Genomic DNA, 9,650 nt, shown 5'->3' on the forward strand with positions numbered 1-9,650 from the left:
GAGCAGAGCGGGACGACAATTCGAACGTAACACCGCGAAAGATAACTTCAAATTTGTATTGAAATCGGGTCGACAAGTCGAAAATTGCACTATGAACGATAGCACCAAATTTGCATTGCAAACGGGTAATTTTACTTTTTTCATGTTCCTCAGTCGAAAAAAACGTTCCACGAGGGAAATTCTTTATCACGAGAACTGCATAGAAGACAACAGTGAATGAGGTTCTGACGGGCGCGTTAGCGGTGATCGCTGTTTCAACACTTATTTAGTGTTGATTTAGTGTTGCTGAAGTTGTTAAGGGCTTGTGAATTGTGCGACCGACTTTGAAGGTTTCAGTGCGTAGGGTCGTGTTATTGTGTAAATTTTTCTTACTTAATTCTTTATATTTTTTTATTCTATCACCTTTTATTACCTTTAACCCTTGCCGCAGCAGAGTGTAGCCAGCTGGTACTTACACTGGCTAACCTCCTTGTCTTTTTTTTTCATTTTCTCTCTCTCTCTCTGATTTAGCGTTACGTTTTGTATCGAGACAGCGTGTACGTAAAGAAGTGATTCGCCTTTGTACGTAAGCAAAAGACGTGGCAGGCCTGAGACCTGTCCATCCAGGGCCTTTCCCACTTCAGCGCCGCGAACATCAGTACCACATGCAGGCGGGTGCCGTAAGCACAGCCGCTGTGAAAAAGGTGTTTCGGCTACACGCCTCTCAGCAATACGGCGAAAAATACGAACACGCGTGTTTAAAGGAAACGCAGGGATCGCTTCGCATTCGAGAGCAAAAAAAAAAAAAAATGTTCTATTCGTTTTTTTTAAGCAGGAAATGTTTTTAGCCCCCGTTGTCGGCGATCTTCAAGTCACCTTGAGCCAAAAGCCAGAGCCATTATCCGCGCATCGTTGCGAGAAAAAACGAGATCATCCGGGGCAACCAGTAAAAAAAAGTTGCAGTGGCTTAGCTCGGCTATGCCAGGATATACGTAGCGTTAGCAAAGGTTCAGCTGATTATTCTTAGCTTTCCTGGTTGTCTCCTACGCTCAACCGCTAATTGCCAGGCAACTACTTCGGGATCCGATGAGTCAAGCTTCTCCGTTCTTCTGCGCTGTTGAGCAGCATTTGCGCTCTCCTTCTCCATGGCTATACCACACTGGCAAACGCCAGTCAGAAGCGCAGCGGCTCCAGCGCAGTGTCAGACGGCGACTGCACAGCGAGCGCGCGCCGGCGCCAGTGCGTCTACCACGGCTACGACGTCACTCCTCTGGAATGCGCAGACCGGCGGCGGCGGAGTGCGCAAGAGGTGCCGGCTCCGGTGGCTCCGGTGCGCAAGCCGTGTGACATCACTGATCCTTGCGCATGCGCAGCACGGCTCTTGATGTGCCGCGCGAAACGGGCTTGGCTAGGCCAGTGTAGCTAACGCTACAAAAGTTAAGAAAATGCGGTCTCTTAGTCCCCACTTCATTGTCTTTGTACAGGACCGCATTACATACGCTAGATACTTCCCAAACAAGTTACGAAAAATATTGCTTCCCATTTCTTCCTAATGTTTGTTCACAATATCGAAACTTCTTGTATGCTGAAGTTTTATTGGTCATTTCCACTAGCGACGTTCAAAAGGCAGAGAGAGAGGTTGCCTGTGCTCTTTTGAACGCCAGCGGTCTGTGAGTCGTGAGCGTTTCTCAACAAGAAAAAGTAGCGACAGACGCTGAGGGCGCTGCATTGTTGGAAGAAAAGCGGTGTCACCACAGGCAGCAAAAGACGCCATATGGTAGTCATTTCATGCTTACGTCTACTCTCGATTACGGGAGAGCCAGTATTTTTTGTTTTTCTGTGCCCAGTTTTGGCATATGTGTAAACGGTCGAGCGCCTGTATACGATGCCATTGTGTTTCGCGCGTATGCTGCAATCAACGTGAGCTCCCGTTATGTTATATGGTTTGGTAGAAGCGTGACTGAATGGGCAATACGAGTAACGCAGTGGAACTGTGCATGCAACAACGTAACTTGTGTGGCGTAAAGGCTCTCGTTGTATAGCGCTGAATAAATGAAGACCTTCCGCGCGTTTTCGCATAAAGTGTCCGAGTATGTTCTGGGTTAGGTCAATTAGCCTGCCCTGTTTAGTGCATAAATGGATTAGTCCATGCGCTATACCGAACGTAATTAGGCAAACTAGGATGTATATATATATATATATATATATATATATATATATATATATGCATGGCTCGGCGAATGCAAGACGAGGTAACTAGACATCTCAGGAAGAAGGCTGTTCATTCTGTTCTGCGTCTAATACGGCTGGTAACGTTCAATAGGTGTTACCTGAGCGCTGGAGCTATTAGTATATAGCATATGTGACCTCACAGAGGTGTAATTAATGGTCAACCTCACCCGCTCTCGCTTGAGCCTTGCCTCGCTATTCCTATTTTTATTTAAATGTAGCTCGGCAGAGCTAAGCCTTTGAGCCTTTACGCTATTTTAGCGTCTTTATTTAATATATATATATTACTGCAGAACTCCTCTTGCGATGACTCTAGATGGCGTTGCGATTAGCATACAAGCAATGTAGCTGCACACTACATTTCTGAAGTCACGTTTATTTAACATGTGTAGTGGTCATTATGAGGCTTGAGTTGATTCGGTTTTATGCGACATAGTCCGGAATCATTCCACTTTGCTGTGGCACTCGCTTGCAAAGGTCGTTCATGAGCGTGGCGGCGTAGCGACCAGTGTTTGACGCCGACGCAGTGATGACGATGCAATGACGAAGAAGGAACGCGACGTCGATGGAGCGACAAAGGCGGTATATGGCGACGAAGGAATGACGACAATGAGAGGGCGATTCTGAAATGATGGCGATGGTATAATGACTGTCGTCATTGTCGTCGTCACTCGACAGAGTGACGATGACGATGACTACGAGATGATGATCATGGCACGACAACCAGATGACGAAGTTGCAGTGACGTCAATGGCACCAACACGATGGCGTAACAATGACGGTATGACAATAAATGCATGATAGCGAGTGTCTGACGACAACGCAATGACGACGATGGCATAACAACGGCGGCATGATGACGTTGAAACACGACAGCATGCATACGATACAGTAACAAAGAAGGAGTGACGCCGATGGATTGTTGAAAGTGGCACGACGACAATGGGATGAAGTTACTGAAGTGATGACGATGGTAAAATGACGGCGTGACGGAGTTCAAAGTACTTTCTTGAATTTCAGCTGTGGTAGTGCAGTAAATGTTATCAAAATGTCTTAATTTCGGCCTTTGGCTCTTTCAGTATTCAATGCGGTTGACCTTTATTGACGTAAACCTTACTAGACAACCACAGACGCCGTCAGAATTGGTGACGTCACGGCTGCTTGGGCCGTTAACTTCAAGGTGGCGTTGCCACGTGTCTTCAGCTTCAATCTTACTAAGCCTTTTTTAAGGGTGAGAGTAGCATTCTTGATATTATGTAAGGGTAATCCACTAATACAGGTAAGATCATTTTCTTAAGTTTCCCTATCACGTTTAAAAATCACTGCTGGAGCTATGAGGGAGACTCACTCGAGGGCTCCGGATAAACCATGATCGCTTGGCTTTCTGTAACCTGCACCACAAGGTCGCTTCACGATTTTTTTTTCGCATTACTTCGCGTGTGGCCGGCAATCATAGCAGTGAAAAACCATAGTGGTGACTATAGCGTAAGTACCGCATATATACAGTGTACGCCGTCGCATATATCGCACCGCATATATCCAGTGTATGCCAGTGTACGTTCCAAAACCAGTTCTGATTACGAGGCACGCCGTAGTGGAGGGCTTCGAAATAATTTTAACCACCTGGAGTTCTTTAACATGCACTACAACGCAAACACACTGGCGGTTTTTGCATTTCGGCGCCATCGAAATGCTGCCGCCGCGGCCGGGATTCGATCCCGCGACCTCCTGCTCAGCAGCGCAACGCCTTAGCTGACTGATCCACTCCGGCGGGTTATGCCGTCGCCGTGATCTATCGATATACGCGGGCTACTTCTCGGTTGGGACACTGTGGTATAAGTGTATATATACTCTATCGCCGACAATTGAAACGTGAGGAAATTAGGGTTCACTGTACTCGCGAGCGACTTTCGGTGGCAGGGAAGAAAAATGTGGAGGGGCGGAGCTTCTGCAGACGTGTTACTGCGTATAGTCCGGCAGAGTTTGAATGCGCTTTTGGTTCCTTAAAGCAAATGCCGAATCAGCGTAGCTTACACGTGCCGTGGTTTTGCATTTGCTCAGGCGCGGATTACAGACGCTGAAAAATAAGTAATATTTGACATTCAGTGGTGTATTCTGTATTCTGTTCGCTCCAAAAAATAACATGTCGGTGTTTTGTTTTCCCCAGCCTGTTCTAACGCGAATGAAATGGAACTTTTTTGTTTTTAAGGACCACTCTTGAGCGAGCTCTGCATCCGTCTCCCTAATTCCATTCACTGACGAAGAAGGTTGTCTTCGAGCACAGAACGCGTCCTTTCGCTTCCTGCTTGTGTAATTTCATGTAATGTACACATGATATTGCTTGTATCCAGAGTGTGAAGCATATGGCTCCTTTGGAGGCAGGATAATAGTGGTGCGAGTTCTTGCTCTTGGGTAGTTGCTTCTAAGACGTCTTCTACTTTATACTTTTTACCGTGTGCTTTTTATTTGTCCACGATAGCACATCTCATGGCGGGTTCATAATTATTCTTACCAGCGCAAAATTAAACGGGACGTCAGGAGAAGGCACAGACACCACCCTTGGTGCCCCGTTTTCATTCATCAAGAATCTATCGACAAGCCATTCCGTCTAATGGCATTGTCAAGGGAAGGATCTCGTCCGGAAGGATCAAATGGGAACCTGGTTCGTTTCGTGTACTATAGGCATGTAGTCTGCGTTAAGACCCGGACCGCGTATGGCCTGTACACTCTTTATACATGATTCAACTCTCTGATGCAGGTTTTATATTTAGGCTAGGAACAATTCGCGCTTTTTCCTCATGAGTGATAAGCCAGTTTATGTTCACTGTAGGAAGAAGGCCTCTACCAGCGATTTTCAATTACCGCTGTCTTTCACCAGTTGACCCCATCGTACGCCTGCGAACTTAATGTAATCACACTGCCTAACTCTCGTCCGTCCGCGACAGCGCTTGCCTTCCCTTGGTGCTCATTCCTTATAACTGTAATAAATAGACTACCGCTTATCCGCCGCATGCGTTACGTGGCCTGCCCAGCTCCTTCTTTTTCCCTCTTAATGTAAGCGAGAATATCGGATTCCCCCGTTCTCTGTCAAATTCACACTGCCTTATCCGTATCCTATTAACTTTTTTTTGTTTTTCAAATACTATACTGCGGCCACTCGTATACATCAGCGGGTGGCACGCATCGAGTTGGGTCCCCTTCAGCGGTTACGGGATCGGCGCGCGGAAAGGCACATTCGCGAACGCGGAAGGCACAAAGAGTGGAAAGTGTAGTACGGTGGGGAAGAGGGCGGTCGCTGAATTGGAGGCCGCCGTGGGAACCCTCCGCGTTGGAGAGGCAGCCGAGGGTTCTGCGGCTGGCGTCAATCAGGGGACTACTTCCCGCCGAAGGCCGCCACTTAACACCGCGCTCGTTGTTTACCGCCTCACCGCGCGCTCGCCTTGGGCGCTGTGGGTGTCGACAGCTCTGGCGCCAGCACGCACGCACGCACGCACGCCCATACGCCGGAATTCCTAGATGCTGCCATTAGAATAGGACGAGAGGGGGGGGGGGGGCAACGATGTATCAAACGTTAGCGACGTTGACCAGGGGTAGTTTTATGGTTGACTACCCTGCACGGAATGAAGAGGTCAGGGGATATACAAAGAAAAGAGAGAGGGAGCAGCACGAATTGAGGAAATTGTGTGCTCTTGCGGGAGGAGCAGGCAGCGAAATTGTGACGATCGAAGGTTCCCGATGATGTTGTGCAAACAACAGACAACGAGGCCAAGGAAATCAAAGTCGTCATCATCATCGTCATTTCATTCTAATTGTCCACCGGGGATGAACGGCTCATCCAGCGATCTACGATTGCACCTGTATTACGTCAGCTGGCCATCTTACGACTGTAAGTTTTTTTTTTTAGATGTTATCGCACCCCCTAGTTCTTCGCGGTTCTCTATTTCGTTTTCCTTCGATTGGTAGCAGCTTGTGGGAAATTAAGTTATACTTAATTAGCCTCCTCCGGGGTGGTGTCTCCGCCGCGCAGAAGTACAGGCCTAACGTGCTTGCGTTGTCTGCCCTTGCTTCGCCCTTCGAGCGAAACGTTAATTATAAAAAGAACGTGCGCGAATACGGACTTGTGTTTGTGGATGGGTAACGAAGCTCTGCCACTGCTTCATCGATTTCGTGTTTCACTTTCGTGTTATGACCAATTCCTCTGAAACAGGGATCGACCAATTTTTTTTTTTTCGTTACTGCACAGTTCGGGATGACGTGGCGGCTGCGGGGCCAGTGCATTAGCAAGATGCTTAGTCGGCGCATTTAGTCACGCGCACCGTCTGCAGAAAATGAGCGGTCATTAAGTCACCAAAGCAAGGACGCAAGCGTGGCATGCGCAAGAGACTACGTAGTGGTGAGTGGAACCAATTAGAGAGCGTGCAGCAGCTGGCAGTAAATTATGTTGGACAAATTGAGGTGCAGCGGTAGTTAGGAACCCCGGAGCGGTATTCGGGCCTTAGCCAATTTTCGCGCTCAGTCCGTATTCAATACTGGCCCTCGTGAGTGCGAATTCTGAAACGTTAATCTCGTGGGTCCGTCTTCGCGGATTAGGCCGTCGCATATTTAAGCGGTTCAGCGTCCTCCGCCCACCTCTACCTTAATATAGGCGCTCGTTCCTTGTTCCTAGCGTGCGTTTGTATTTCTTTCGGTGTGCGGGGGGGGGGGGGCTTATGTGCAATGTCAGGCAGTATTCCTCATTGTTTCTGATCACTGGCACATTCGCAACTTCAAACACTGCTTTCTACTTTTCGTCGGGAAATATGAGACTGCTGATGACACTTTTGTGTGGACCTCCCCCAAACAAGCTTCCTTTAAGTAAAGAAAGAAAAATAAACAGCTAGGGCAACCTTTTGAATTCCTGGGCACCACGCAATGTCATGCGGAAAGGGATATACCCTGCTTCACATATCGCTTCGGCCGTTTTGTTAAGTAGTTCCACGTTTCAGGCAAAAGTCTGCAAGTGTGTTAGCTATCGCCACAGATGACAGTCGATGTAGCACGGGACTCAGTTTCTCATTAGCGGAGTTGATAGCCATTGTAGCACTGAAGCATCTCTCGACGATCTACAATTACGCCTGCCTTAGCGATCAGCCGACTCCAGCCTGTGCATCACACTACCCGTAGTTTTCTTCCGAGTTCTGTTTCAATCTTCGACGGAACATTCTTACCCTTCGCAGCCGTTCTGTGACTCTGACATGAATAGCCGTACTATCTATCTATCTATCTATCTATCTATCTATCTATCTATCTATCTATCTATCTATCTATCTATCTATCTATCTATCTATCTATCTATCTATCTATCTATCTATCTATCTATCTATCTATCTATCTATCTATCTATCTATCTATCTATCTATCTATCTATCTATCTATCTATCCTATCTATCTATCTATCTATCTATCTCTATCTATCTATCTATCTATCTATCTATCTATCTATCTATCTATCCTAATCTAATCTAAATAGACCACCCCGTTATAAGCCCTACGGATTGTATGACCCGTCCAACCAACTCGCCCATTTTTTTTTACTCACTAATGATGCCGACAACAACATCGCATATCCCCGCGTGCTCTCTAATCCGCAAACGTGAAAACGCACACGAACACCCTTGTGCACGCGTCTTCGTGTGTCGTTTCACGTTTGGATCGAGTTACGCTTTTTTGTTGTTTAGAGAGCGTGCGCAGTTATTGCCCCCGTTGCTTGTAGAAGGGCAACATGTTCTTTCGATCCGCCACGGCGCATTCCTTGGTGGCTACGGTCGTCGATTTTAGGGGCTTTTTCTTTGCCCCGGAGTTGAGAAAAAAATAAAAATAAAAAAGGGGCAAACCCCTCGCATCTTAGGGTCGAGGCTTGTCCGTCCGTCCACGTTGACCGTGCTCTTGCGTGGGCCGATCCCGGAGATAGTGCAATACCGGGCCGACCCGCGGCAGAGGTGAAGCAGGCTTCAAGCACTCCGCCAACTTCCAAAAATAGGACCTCGACGTATACCAATAACGAGCCAATCTCACAACGGCGAACAAGCTGCAATAAAACTATTCGACGGAACCGTCGTCATGACAGTGTACTTGGTCCCGATTCTCTCCCGAGGCAATGTAGAAAAGTACATCGATCTAGCCATGCGCGAATACGAAACAAAGTACACGAACAAGCCCTTCGTACTTGTCGGAGACTTCAACGTAGACATCACGGACAGCGACTGGCTCGTGCAGTATATGACGTCTCGATACGCTCTACGATGCATTTCGTATGACTAGAAGCAACCACCAGGGGAACGTGCATAGACCTTGTCTTTGCCAACTTCAGGCTAGATCCGATCGAAGAACCATTGGCTCTGCATTTCATGGACCACAAAGCAGTGATAATGAAGGGGAAAAACGGAATCCAGAACTCAACACGACATACGAGTTATGACAAATAAAACATTGTATATACTGCACTCACTCATTTACATGCGCGAGTGGGCAACGTCACGAGTGACTTACGGTGAGAACGATCCCCAGTGCTTCGCCCACTCGTCATGATTCACATCGTAGATATGCGCGAATTTTTTTTTATTCCCGGCAGCCAGCTGCCATTCTACCCAACCAACTGCGCCGTCTCTTATAGCACACGACTTTCTTTGGCAATTAATTCGATGCTTAAATTTGATTCATTCGTTGATTCATTCACAGGCGCTCCAGAAGCAGTATTTCGGGTAAACGGATTAGGGGCAGGGGGGTGGGGGAGAGGGTTCATAAGGTGACAAAGCAGAAAAAAAATGTACACAATACTATTATATACAGCAACAAGCAGGCCAAAAGCAACACGTTTTTTTTTTTTTTTTTTGCAGATTTTTCTTCTTTCGGCTAACAGAATGCATAATTTTCTTAACGCTCCTTTCCTTTCCAGCGAACGCCTCTGCACAAACAACATTAACCCTTTTCCTCTACCGGACGAAACGGAATGTAAAACAGGAACAAATGGAAGTCAATTACCCAAATTAAACCGTCCAACCCCTACTGCCTCAGATCTCGTCACGAAAAGCTCGCTACGTACGTCGTGATCTCGTTTAGTCGAGGAGACGCGAGCGCGCCACGCGCGTGGTGTGTGTTTGTGTGTTTTTCGCACGAGCACGCATTCACCGGCCGGGTGCAAGCGTACGCGTCGACGAGGATGCGCGGGCGTGATGTGTTGCGCGGATGCCGGCTCACCCTTCCCTGCTGCTGCTGCTGCTGCTGCTCCGTATCACGCGCGCTTGCCAACCGTGGGAGGATGACTCTCTCACTCGACGACGAGAGAGAGGAGGAAGAGACACATTAGCCAACACTAGCTCTTCGCCGCCCCGTGCGTCTAGGCATCTCTCGCAAGCGGAGACGGGCTGCTGCGAGTTGTTGGCACGCGCCCGAGCGCTGTTTTT

The 9,650-nt window shown here is 47.8% G+C and overlaps 1 pseudogene; it reads right to left on the minus strand.

Moving 5' to 3' along the window:
- Window positions 1-8,139: 8,139 nt before the first annotated feature.
- LOC119454682 (U2 spliceosomal RNA) lies at window positions 8,140-8,226 on the minus strand (annotated as a pseudogene).
- Between the last annotated feature and the right edge of the window lie 1,424 nt (window positions 8,227-9,650).

This window comes from Dermacentor silvarum, chromosome 5, assembly GCF_013339745.2.
Source record: "Dermacentor silvarum isolate Dsil-2018 chromosome 5, BIME_Dsil_1.4, whole genome shotgun sequence".
Taxonomy (NCBI): domain Eukaryota; kingdom Metazoa; phylum Arthropoda; class Arachnida; order Ixodida; family Ixodidae; genus Dermacentor; species Dermacentor silvarum.